The sequence below is a fragment of the Limulus polyphemus genome, unplaced genomic scaffold (genome assembly GCF_000517525.1).
Source record: "Limulus polyphemus unplaced genomic scaffold, Limulus_polyphemus-2.1.2 Scaffold1894, whole genome shotgun sequence".
In the NCBI taxonomy this organism is placed as follows: Eukaryota; Metazoa; Arthropoda; class Merostomata; order Xiphosura; family Limulidae; genus Limulus; species Limulus polyphemus.
Genome location: NW_013667504.1, coordinates 169,019 through 179,036, shown reverse-complemented (window position 1 = coordinate 179,036; position 10,018 = coordinate 169,019). Strand labels below are relative to the sequence as shown.

Sequence of the window (10,018 nt, the reverse complement as noted above, 5' to 3'; positions counted from 1 at the left end):
CACAAAGGAAATTTGAGATGACGAAAAGTCTTTTTAATTTTAACATCAAAATTACTTTGCACAGGACTATTCAAAACAAATACTCAATATAATGGTTGGAGACCCATTCAAGCCGTCTCCAACCATTATTAGTCTCAAAGTGGGTTCCTCGTCATCGAAAATACTCAATATATTCATGGACAAAACTTTATTTTATTTTGATTTGAAATACTTCACTAAGAAATATGACTTTTTGTATGTGAAAGACTTGTAATATTAACTGAAAGAAATTTCGTGAAGATATTACCCAATATATAGAGATAGTTATAAGTATTAAAATTATGTCAACTTTAAAAGAGTACAATTGACGGACCCAATGTCGAAATATTTAATAAAAATAAACAGTAAGTTGGAACAAGAGATTGTTTTTGGTTGGTTGTTTAAAATTTTCGTGCAAAGTTACACAAAGCCTGTATGCGCATAGCCATCTAGACGTCTGTAGTTTTAAACTGATCGACTAGATCCGGTAAGAGAGCTAGTCAACAACACCCACTGCCAACTCTTATCTGACCGATTAGTGGGATTTGAACGTTGCTGTTATAGTGCAACCACAGCCCGAAAGTGCGGGGCGCGTTTATGTAGTAACGGGGCGCGAACAGTACATCTTCGATTACAGAGTCCGGGCACATTCCCCACCTCACCTTCTAGTGGCACAGCGGTAAGTCTACGGACTTATAACGCTAAAAACCGGGTTTCGATACCCGTGGTGAGCACAGTACAGTTTGGCTGTTGTATAGCTCTGTACAAAGAAAACGCTCTCCACTAAGCCATGCATGGACTATAACGAGTTTGAAGTTGTTTTTATCTTTAAAGGTTTTTATCTGAAAACTGAATAGCTGGTTTAAGCAGCGAAGGTGCTCGTCAAAGGAACTAAAATTAATACCACGCCTTGAAAAATATGTAGTGCAATTTTCATTGCAACAAAGCACTTGATGTAACAGAATAAACAAATCAAATTACAAGGAACTTTATTAGGAGTGTCTATCTAACACGTGGTAGATTGTCACTCTTCAACTGTATATGCTAAGATTGAAACTTGTAGCTTATGTACAAGTGCGTGTGTTGGTAAATCAAGTGCAATTGAAAACTACGTGAATATCAAGAGCTACAAGTCTCCACATGAACATTATATATAGAATTACTAATATGCGTTTAATAATTTCGGATTATGTACTATTATTATATGATTATTTTTTTTTACAGTTAATTTGGAATTACTGTTAAAGCTAAGATTTTAACATCACTGATTATTATTATTACAGTTAACATTGTGCACTAGTTGTTTGTTTGGAATTTGTTAAATACTGGTTAAAAATATATCACTTGTTGACTCATCAAAACAAGACAGAGAGATAATATATACGTGTATTTCTTGTAACTATAACTTGAATTTGCTTTACAGATGTTAAGTACGTATAGCTTAGTCACACTTCAACTTGACCTTCTAGGTGTTATGTTCATAATGTGCAGCCATAACCTTGACTAACCTTACAGATGTTAAGCACCTATAGCTTAGTCACACCTCAACTTGACCTTCTAGGTGTTATGTTCATAATGTGCAGCCATAACCTAGAATGACCTTACAGGTGTTAAGTACGTATAGCTTAGTCACACTTCAACTTGACCTTGTAGGTGTCATGCTTATAAGGTGCAGCCATAACCTAGACTGACCTTACAGATGTTAAGTACCTATAGCTTAGTCACACTTCAACTTGACCTTCTAGGTGTTATGTTCATAATGTGCAGCCATAACCTAGACTGACCTTACAGGTGTTAAGTACGTATAGCTTAGTCACACTTCAACTTGACCTTGCAAATAGTGTTCGTGTGTGTGAAATGTGTGTATAAACTAGGCATTCCCTATTAGGTTATGGGGATGGCTTATATGTGTAATAACGACAACCAGACGTGTCCTTGCCTGGTTATTCAGTGCTAAACCGCTTGCGGTATTACATACATCAAACCATATGCATGCAGTAAAGCATCTAATGGATTATACTTTGTGAATGCTGACTTGAGTGATTTTAAAAGAGATGTTTTATATTTATTTTAATCTTTTAATCTGTTTATTAAGTAAAGTCCAAGGATACGTAGTTTTGAAAATTCAGAGCTTATTCTTCTGTGATATTACTTTTGGGGATCATATAATATCTGATCAGGATCTTCCTCCTCCACTTTTTCCAGAGGAAAAAAAATAGTACCGAGACTTTGCTAATCAATTTGTGAAACCATAAAATAAGCAATAATTATTTGATACTACTAATGAAAATTGGAACTTTAAATTATTTATTATTAATAATAATGTATTATTTTTAAAACGATAGTGTAATTATTTTGTTAATCAATATATTATCAAAAAGTTAAATGTATCATTACAACTAGGTCTCTATATGATTAAGCTTATGTTCCAGTCCAAAAGTTGGATCCATACTTTCCAAAATTATGTATCCGCCCATGAATGTGTATTCTGAACAGATCAGAAAAATGATGTTGACAAGTGGATTTAGATTACGCAACAAAAGGGCAACTATTACATAGCCCAACCTTGTTTTTAGAATTCTGGAAAATTAAGATTTTTATATGCACATACAATCGTCAGTGCTGTAAAGTGTTTGAATATTTGGTAAAAATAATGCCAAATCCACTCCACAAAACGACAACAAATTTATTTTTCTTCAGTAACGTTTGCTATATCTGCATTCACTTTGATGCAAGTTGTAGGCCTAAGTTCACAAATAAACTTTACAGCATAAATTTTGAAACTACTGTAGCCATAATACATTTAATAATGTTTAAAATAAATTTCCTTGACGGATAACGAATGGTGACTAAATTACTGATCAGCTTACAGAAGCTTCAACTCTTACTGAATAACTTAACTCGATTAGAGGTCTCTCTGTCAACAATCGCTGGATCATTCACACATTGAATGCTTCACTGAATTTTTATAATATTCTCTAAGTGCTTACTCATATTTATAACAAATGTACCCTTGTTTAGAAATTAGTCGATGTTTCTCGATTTTAACGTCATGTGCCCTCTAGCTAACATGTAAATTAAAACATTGAAAAAATATAACTTACAACATTGCCCCATTCCTGGATTGCGAGGTCCTTTGGACAGTCCTAATACAAAAATAAAATGCTACACTAAACTACATTCACCAAATCTTTTGGTATTTTTCTTTTTAGAGGCCCGTGGTATGCAGATGGGATGACCTCTTATCCTTTATCGTCATTGACTGTGCTGTTGCTGAAGAAGTTTTAAGTAGGTAGTCAAATGAATCCCCAACCAACTTTGTCCTTATTGATCCTCTCGACAGTAACCCAGAGCTCCTCAGTAGGTTGACCTTCCATTGACAGATTCTTCTCTAGAGTTAGCTGTTCTTTTACTGATGTGCTTCCAAAGAGAATTACGATGGATGACTTTTGACATAGACCACCTGTCCTTCTGGGTTCTGGAAATTACAGTATTGGTTCTTTCCATTGTAACATATGATATTTCCCAATTTTGGAATTTATCCTTCCTTGTGATGAGAATTGTTCAAACATATTATGTCATCGTTATTATCTGAAATAAAGTAGGCCTAAGGCCTGTCTTTGTAGAAGTTTCCCATGTGCTACTGTTTTCATAGACCTTCTGCTTTTCTATCTCACTCCGTGTGGTTCTTCTGCTCCTCACTGCCTCTTTGATATTTTCTTGGAAGTTGTCCTGTTTGAAGCTTTCTGCGTGTATTTTTAGCAATAAGTATATTAATATTAGTCACCGGCTTGCTAGGCCTGTCGTGACCCTACCCTTATCCGCTTCATTTTTAGGGTTCCTTTTATGCCTTCACAGTTACTGTAAAGGCCACGGAGACTACAAAGTCTCAACCGTACTTCACCCTATCAGGCTAAATGCCCTACTTGAACCATTATCGTGCTCCACGACGTAGACGAGGAGTTGGATTTTAAAACACACTATGTCACCTTGAGGAAATCCAGTCTTATCAGCATTAGCATCATAACAACTTTTCGTTTTATAACAAGCTTATTTAAGTCTTTTCCCGAGTAAAGTCACGTATGACATTTGTATTATTCAGATTCACGAGAGCTCTTTCAACAATCAATCTCTCAGGAAATGCTGGAGTATCTGGTTTCATTAGGCCCCAGTCACTAAATGTAGATTTATTCCTAATAACTCCTGGTATGAGTATTTCACTTGGTGGTGATGCCATGACCACCCTCCCTGTTGTCACTGGAAGTTCAACCGTTGATGTAATAATTGCCATGTAGTGCACAGAATTTCGTGGCCATAGACTGTTAGGGTATCGAAGCTAGTTTATCCATGTTCTCTGCATGAAGTCAGTTCCCATTATGCACTGTTCCTCAGTGTCAATTACCCACATATCATGAGGTGTAGAGAAGTTTCCTACAGTAAGAGTAACATCTAACTTTCCTTTTGACGAAACTTTGTCCACTTGCTGTTGGCATCACCCCCTCTTGTGTGGCAACTGTGTGAACGCTGCCACCTGTGTGTATTCTTTCTCCTCGAGTGCAAGAAGATCATGACGAAGTATTTTGCTACAATGGAATTTTTTTTTAACCATGTTCTTCAATAAGTCGGTTTTGAAAGATTGAATAATTTGTTGTAATCCTAACCAGATAATTAACCACAGATGTTGAACATCTCACATAAGTTATTACATGCTGGAGTATCAACATTTTTAATTTATTGTGAGTCATCAGCTGTGTGAAAAGTATCTGCTACAAGAATATCACAACGTCAATATCCACGAATGGTTGTAACTTCTCTATTCTATGTCGCTATGAATAAGAATACCACCTAAAGTGAAAGGTGAATTTCTGCCGGCGGAAAAAAGTATTTGGGTTAGCATTGATGGTACATCGTGTTTTCCAAAATGGGGTGGCTCCTGGAGTTGACACACACATATACACGTTCCCTATATTGATAAACATAGTAAATGGTTGTATACAGAGTATAACACGTCTTCAGGGTCGTCATAGAATTCTAAATATCCAGACCACTTAAAAAGAGCTTCGATGGAATAAAAAAAATCATCCTTCAGTGTTTATTTCTTTATCCAACTGTGATAATAAATCTTTAGGCTTTCTGCTGACTGATTAGTGCTATTTAATCCCTTAGCAAGAGAGTAAACACGACATTGGTGTTATCTATGTCACGTGTTGTTTCACGTGATACTATCAAACGCATGCGTGTTGTTTTAGTATTGATATTGGCAAATACAAGAAATTTATGGAAGTTATCCAAATCTTTCTGAAGCTTTGTAGTTTGAGTACACCTATTCCAGATAGTGAACAGTGAAGAACATGACACAGAGACTTTTGTTTATTTCTGAAGACTGAGTAACATAACACCGTGACTATTACTTATTTCTGAAGCAATTTTTGTTCTCAATGGTGAAGACCGAGTAACCTAACACTGTGACTATTGTTTATTTCTGAAACAATTATTGTTTTCACCAATGAAGACTGAGTAACATAACACCGTGACTGTTATTTATTTCTGAAGCAATTCTTGCTCTCACTAGTGAAGACTGGGTAACATAACACTATGACTATTTCCGAAACAATTATTGTTGTCATTGCTGAAGCCTGAATAACATAACACCGTGACTATTTTTTTCAAAAGTGATATTGTTACAACTGGTGAGAGCTAAATAACATTGTTATCAAGCAACTTGCTTATTTATATAGCATAGCGTCTCAGCAACTACTATGTCTGTCATAATCCAGCCAGCCTGAAGAGCTCTGGTATTGGGAAAGGCCTCGTCAGCATTGTATTTAGCAAATGCAGTGTGGTTTACATATTATTAATTACTCTTTTTTTTTACATTCACTCGGAATTTCTTATTAATAACATCACCTTGGCTATTGTTCATTTCTGAAGTTATATTGTTATATTTGGGGAAAGATATATATCACAACATGTAAACATTTGTTATAATTGGTGAGAGATAAATACCACAACATGTAGAAATTTGTTATAATTGGTGAGAGATAAATACCACAGCATGTAGAAATTTGTTATAATTGGTGAGAGATAAATATCACAACATGCAGAAATTTGTTATAATTGGTGAGAGATAAATATCACAACATACAGAAATTTGTTATAATTGGTGAGAGATAAATATCACAACATGCAGAAATTTGTTATAATTGGTGAGAGATAAATATCACAACAAAAATACCATTAAAAAATTGTAACTAGTCCCACTTATTACTGCTGGAGTTCTCTGTGTATTTTACATAGGGGATGAATGATTTCTCTAATTTTTCTTTGAGTCATTTCTTTAAACAAAACGACGTTGTAATCAGAAATTTAAAAGTTAAAGACGGAATTTAGCGGTAAAAACGAAGTCTAAACTTTGCAAGCCGTCTGTCTTAGTTGAAGTTTCCCACAAAAGTCCGGCATTAATGACATCGAAAGTGAAAACTAGACTTGGAACATTCGCTCTTAGATTATTTAATTGGCTAAAGCAGAGGCGCGGGTTCGAATCCCACCTGGTCTCATTTTTCACTTCAGAGGAATTGTAAGTGAATAACATAATGGACTTGTGATTCAAAACGTGGGTCTTTATTTCACGGGTTCTTTATTTGTGTGTGTGTGAAAATGTATCAACTTTATTTCCTTTTTCTGCAGTAATTATCTGTATATCGCTGTTATAACCAATGATACCCATGGTCATTATTAACAATCTAACAGAATGTAATACCTTTGTTTTGGTCAATATCTGTTAGATATCTCCAGTTTTATTTCTGTTCTTTCAAACAATCCCTTTTTTAATATAAACTATTTAAGGAGTTCGTTGTACAGTTGCAACCTACTTGATAATATAGCTCTCCGAACACAAATCTGAAATGAAGAAAATGTATCAGCGGAGGAAAGATGAACTGTTTTATGGCCTGATCACCACCAATCTAAAGTAAAGATAATGTAGCAGAGGCGGAACGGTTGAACCGTTTTATGGCTGTAATAATTTTACTGCTCGAAGATTTGTTGGCGCGAAGTATGTAAAATCATACCAGTACATTTTAATTCACAGTTGCTTGAATATATCTTCTCTTCTGCCAAAGTACCTGTGTATTCCAGGTGGATATAGTGCAGGTGTACTTAAATTTCATGCAAATATCGCATACTGATTATGTAATACTTTTTATTAAAAGTGTCTCAAATATATAAGGGGAATTTTTCACAGCATTAAAACCTGCAGATTGACAAGCACACACACAAGCTTGTTTCTGTGCGTGTCGCGATCACACACAAGCTTGTTTCTGTGTGTGTCGCGATAGATCAGAATAAGAAAATAAACATAAAGAATACACAGTACGATGTTTGTTTTGTTGTCGCTGTTGTTTAGTTTGTGTTTCTGATTGAGGACGAACCGCTGCCGATTATTGAATATTGAATATTATCACTCAGCCCTCAGTCTTTAAAGAGGGAATGCTTAGAGCCAAGTTCACAATAATACTTAACTTTCTATAAAGGGTTGTGGTATTAATTAACCCTACACCAATACTACAGCTTGTCATATAGCTGCATCATGTACAAACCGTGGAGTGAAACATTAACAAAATGAAATGTTATATTTCATTGTAACCACCTGTGCTGAATTTAAAAAGGAAAAAAAAACAAGTCTCATAATATAAGAGGAATATTTCGAGCACCAACAGCAAATCAAATGTGTAAAAAATATCTGTGGAGTTTTCACACTATATTGGAGTGGGATTGAAGAGACTAGGTGAATCGAAATAGCCCTCCTGAGCTCCAGAAATGTTGCGTTCTCTATAAAATCACCGGCGGTGCTTTATATCAAGATCATTTTCAGTACGTTGTGACCCAGAATTTTGATATTATCAGAATGACCTGCAAACCTGGAACTTAGTTCAGTGAAAACCGAAATAAAGGCTCTTCTTACACGAACATTTCACATATATTCTATTGGTACTTTTATTGGAAACCTGCCAGATGTTGTATACACACAAGTTCGTTGTATCAGGCGCTGATAAATAAATAAAAAGACCATTTTGATCTGTCATATTTTATTCAAGTTTAAAATTTAATTTGTAATATCGTTCGACTACTTCTCATTTTCTTTTTAAAAAAATGTGCACAGTAATTAAATAGTAAAACCCAGTATGATATTTATAGTAGTGTATAAATGTAATATTATTTACATTTTATAATCTTGAGTGAAATAATTAAAATAAAATAATTGATTACACAAAAACCGAAGTTTAACAACAAAGCACAATATTTTCTCAGATGACAACGGAATTTTTATAAGTTTTTTCTTTTTCCATATTCCAGTCGTACTTCTAAAATCACTTAATAAATTATCACATTTGCAGAATGGGAAACAGAAAAATATGGTTCTCTTTTAATTTCTTCGTAAAATTTTGTGATATGTTAATAAAATCGGTTTGAGCAAGGGACAGAGTTGTTTTCGGGATTGCTCATGCCCGCCCTTTCAGGCATTATGTGACGGTCAATCCCACTATTTGTTGGTAAAAGAGTATCCCAAGAGTTGGCGGTGAGTGGTGATGACTAGCTGCCTTTCCTTCTAAATTAGGGATGGCTAGCGCAGATAGCTCTCGTATATCTTTGCTCGAAATTTGTCTCATTTTTTTTTTACTTACGAACTGGACATATTAGCATATTGCTTTTTTTTTTGCTTTTTTTTTTGCTATTACGAATGTACAAGTGAGTCAGACAAGTAAGTCGCTACAACGTCTGTGTACTTTCTGAAACGACGTGACTTCGCGTGATCGCTTCCGTCAGGTATCTACGTCATTTATTGTTGTAACGCAAGGTGAGAGCAACTGACTAGGACACAAACCATCCAAAGTATGCTTTACAGTTTGACTGAGTAAATCTAATTCACAGTAGTTTGAAGTTGTGTGTATTATTTGTTTAAATTGTGTATATCAACCATGCATCGTAGCTCAGCAGCATATAACAGGTAATTATAATTTGTTAAATCAACGATATACACTGAGAGTACTTTAAAAATATTTTGTCTGCAAGCAAGAGATTCGAGCATGCGTTGTTAGCATGGATGTATTTTTCCTAATAAAAGGCTAACGATTCATACTTCATACAGTGAGAGGTTAGTCTTTAAGAACAATACGTAATGTTGACTCACCAAATAATATATGCCCATTTTTATATATGTATAATTCGGTGTTTAATATGTTAGAAACTTGTTAAGATCGCTGGCCTGTCAAGTGTGTATAGGCAAATGGTTGTCCAAAATGATTAATGATAATTAGTTTAATATCTTTGTGAAATTTTGTACTTCAGGCAGAGCTGTTTTCACTTCATGACGCCTCCTCTTAGTGGCTCAGCGGTAAATCTGAAGGCTTATAACGCTAAAAATCAGGTATCGATACCCGTGGTGGACATAGCACAGATAGCCCATTGTGTAGCTCTGTTCTTTTTCAGTCTAATTAATTAGTAAATACGACTAATGGTTTCAGGTTTACTTGTAATAAAACGATGGATATCTTAATTAATGAAAAAATTATCTCTGAATTAACAAAAACGTGCTTAGTCTTCGGATATACATATATAAGTATATATCTGTTACCACACGTGGTTGTATATACACACGTGGTTGATAACCATATACACACGTGTATGGCCCCGTATGTCGCTAGCCAACAGTGCTATAACATATTGACCCAATTCAACGCCTAGTCGAACTTCCACAACTCTTTGAGTCACTACTTTATAACCTCATTGGCTCTGCAGAGCTAGAACGCATTGATTGAATGCTTTAGTCGAAATTTCGACTTGCATCTGCGATTTAAAACTACGTTATGATTGGCTTGTTTGGTTACAGATTGGCCTAATGCGTTATGGCCCTGGTAGTTTTCATGCACCTGTTTGGTAAATACACTGAGTGGTCACAAGTAAATAGACACCTAATTTTTCGTCATTTAACTGATTTATG

At 35.0% G+C, this 10,018-nt stretch overlaps 1 protein-coding gene across 2 annotated transcripts in view; it reads left to right on the top strand.

The window, feature by feature from the left end:
• The window catches only part of LOC111087221, an 80,682-nt gene that overhangs the window by 18,523 nt on the left and 52,141 nt on the right, over positions 1 to 10,018 (top strand). The window contains exon 1 of one of the 2 annotated variants that reach the window (XM_022393148.1): positions 8,872 to 8,910. The exons of the other annotated variant lie outside the window; for it this stretch is intronic. The gene's annotated coding sequence lies outside the window, so the exon portion shown is untranslated. Of the gene's footprint in view, positions 1 to 8,871; positions 8,911 to 10,018 lie in introns of those variants that run through there. 2 annotated transcript variants of the gene reach the window in all.